The following is a 3,415-nucleotide window of genomic DNA, read 5'->3' as shown; positions in this document are numbered from 1 at the left end:
CTGTCACTACCCCATGTACTCTGGGATAGGAGTTTCATTATGTTCATCGTTTTTAGACATTTTTCTTTAAGATGTTTAATGTGGGGGACGAAAGTGAGTCTGTAGTCAAGTATGACACCTAGAAATTTGTGTTCTTTGTTTACAGGTATTTGTTGTCCACCCAGTTCTAAGCAAGGGTCTGGGATCATTCCTCTCTTTCTTGTAAAAAGAACGCAAGTGCTTTTGTTAGGATTGATCTTAAATCCATTCCTGTCTGCCCACATTGAGACTTTGTTCAGGCCATGCTGTACCTGTCTCTCGCACACTGCGAGGTTGCAGACGTAGACAGAGTAAAAGATGGCCTGAGGTAATGAAGCGCGAAGCGTGTTCATCTTCACGATGAAGAGCGTGCAGCTGAGCACGCCTCCTTGGGGTACACCCGTTTCTTGCGTAAAAGGACGTGAGAGTGCATTGCCTACTTTTACCCGGAACGTATGATTTGACAGATAGCTTTCCATTATGTTAAGCATATTACCGTGGATGCCCATTTCTGACAGGTCTCTTAAGATTCCGTAACGCCACGTTGTGTCATACGCCTTTTCCATATCGAGAAATATCGATAGGAAGAACTGTTTATGTATGAATGCCTCCCGAATATTTGCTTCAACACGTACGAGATGATCGGTTGTGGACCGCCCTTCTCGAAAGCCGCATTGATAAGGATCAAGCATTTTGCTCATTTCAAGGAAATGGATCAGTCGCCGATTAATCATTTTTTCAAATACCTTACAAAGGCAACTTGTGAGGGCTATCAGGCGGTAACTTGCCACTGAGGAAGGGTCTTTGCCTTGTTTCAAAACAGGGACCACAATAGCTTCCTTCCATGCGGTTGGAAGGTACCCTGCATCCCAGATGGTGTTGAAAAGTGTGAGTAGTGTAACTTGCGTGTCATCGTGTAAGTTTTTGAGCATTTCATACATGATTCTGTCAGATCCGGGTGCAGAGCTCTTGCATGAGCTCAAGGCAGCTTTCAACTCAGCAATACTGAATGGGCAGTTGTAGGATTCACTCTGTGGACATTTTCTTTTGAGTGGCTTACATTCCTCTATTTGCTTATATTTCAGGAAGGATTTCGAATAATGTTTTGAACTTGACACACTCTCAAAGTGCTCCCCAAGTGAGTCTGCCTGATGTTGCAGCGTATCACCCTGTATGTTTACCAGAGGGAGTGAATATGTTTGTCTCCCTCTAATTCTATTAACGCGGTTCCAGACTTTCGCCTCATCTGTAAACGAGTTGATGTTCGATAAAAACTTTTGCCAGCTCTCTCTTCTGGCCTGTCGGCGGGTTCTCCTGCCTTGAGACTTAACTTTCTTAAAGTTAACAAGATTCTCTGCAGTGGGCGAAGCACGTAGCAACCCCCACGCTTTGTTTTGATTCCTACGTGCGACTCTACATTCATCGTTCCACCACGGGACATGCCGTTTGCATGCCGAGCCACTTACTTCATGTATGCATTTAGATGCGGCATCTATAATAAAAGCTGTAAGGTAATCCACAGCAGCATCAATTTGTAACGAGGACATGTCATCCCATGATATGCTAGTTATGGTTCGGAATTTCTCCCAGTCGGCTGTGTCAACCTGCCACCTAGGAGCCTGTGGTAGATATTCGTTTTCTTTAAGTGTTCTTAATAGTATGGGGAAGTGGTCGCTTCCGTAAGGATTGTTCGCAACTTCCCACTCCAGTTCAGGCAGTATAGACGGGGTAACTATGCTGAGATCAATTGAAGAAAAGGTATTATTTGCAAGACAGTAATAAGTGGGTTTCTTCTTATTCAAAAGGCACGCACCAGAAGAAAAAAGGAACTGTTCAACAAGACGACCTCGCGCATCTATACGACAGTAACCCCACAGGGAGCTGTGCGCATTGAGATCGCCAAGAACAACATAAGGTTCTGGCAATTCGTCTATAAATGACTGGAATTCATGTTTGTTTAATTTGTAGTGTGGGGGTACGTAAAGCGAGCTAATGGTGATGAGTTTGTTTAGGAGGACAGCTTGAACTGCCACTGCTTCAAGAGGCGTTTGGAGCTGTAAATGTTGACACGCAATGCTTTTGTGGATAACTATAGCTACACCTCCCGATGATGCGATAGCATCATCGCGATCTTTGCGAAAAGTTATATACTGTCGGAGAAAGTTTGTGTGTTTTGATTTTAGGTGTGTTTCCTGTAAACACAGCACTTTTGGATTGTGTTTGTGTATGAGTTCTTGTACGTCATCCAGGTTTCTAAGAAGACCTCTGACGTTCCATTGAATAATTTGTGTATCCATATTTAGAGTAAATTGGTGCTGTGTGTACGGAAACGGAAGTGATGCCTTAGGTTACAGAGCTCTTTCAAGGCCCTGTAACGGGGGTTCTGCCCTTTCTGGGGCGTTCGAGTGAGCTTCGCCGCTCCTTAGGCGTTTGGTGCGCCTTGAGGACAGGTGTAGTGTCCATTGCCTCTTGTGAGGCGCCGGACACGTGCTCTTGAGAGCGAGAAGTTACATGAGAGAGTCCTGCCTTGGAGGGCAAGACCCCTGCGCCCACCAGCCCGGAGGTCGATGGGGCACCCTGCGGAATTTGGCTGCGCCGGCTGTTGCCAGCGCTGGAAGCGGCCGAGGAGGTTGGAGCAGCCTCGGCTGCGCCCACCTTCGGGGTCGATGGCCCCGTCTGCTGGGTTGGCGGAGCAGCGCTAGCTGCAACCGCCGTGGGGGCAGATGGCGTAACTGCCGACTCACTGTTTGTGGGTCGGACAGCCGCCGGGGGCCGTTGTGACGCTGCCCCCTGACGCGCCACTTCGGCAAAGCGTTTCTTTGGCAGGTATGCTACCCGCCTGCGTGCCTCCTTGAATGAGATATTTTCTTTCACTTTGATCGTCACTATTTCTTTTTCTCTCTTCCAGGATGGGCACGACCGCGAGTACGCGGCGTGCTCCCCATCACAATTTACACAGTGTAGAGAATTCTCACAAGCTTCAGAGGAGTGTTCATGCGCGCTGCATTTCGCACAACTTTGGCGGCCTCGGCAGCTCTGCGAACTGTGGCCAAAACGCTGGCACTTGAAACATCGGAGGGGATTTGGCACGTACGGTCTTACGCGGAGCTTGATGTACCCGGCCTCGATTGACTCGGGCAAGACGCTTGAATTGAAGGTGAGTATTAGGTGTTTGGTTGCAATTTCTTTACCATCCTGCCTAATCTTAATTCTTTTGACATTTATAACATTCTGTTCGCTGAAGCCCTCCAACAGCTCAGCCTCAGTCAGCTCCAGCAAATCATCGTCCGAGACAACGCCGCGGGAGGTATTCATCGTGCGGTGCGGGGTTACAACTATTTGGGTCTCCCCAAATGATACTAGCTGAGGCAGTTTCTCAAATTGCTTCTGATCGCGG

This window comes from Dermacentor andersoni, chromosome 3 (genome assembly GCF_023375885.2).
Source record: "Dermacentor andersoni chromosome 3, qqDerAnde1_hic_scaffold, whole genome shotgun sequence".
Lineage (NCBI taxonomy): Eukaryota > Metazoa > Arthropoda > Arachnida > Ixodida > Ixodidae > Dermacentor > Dermacentor andersoni.
Note: the sequence above shows the minus strand (reverse complement) of the source record.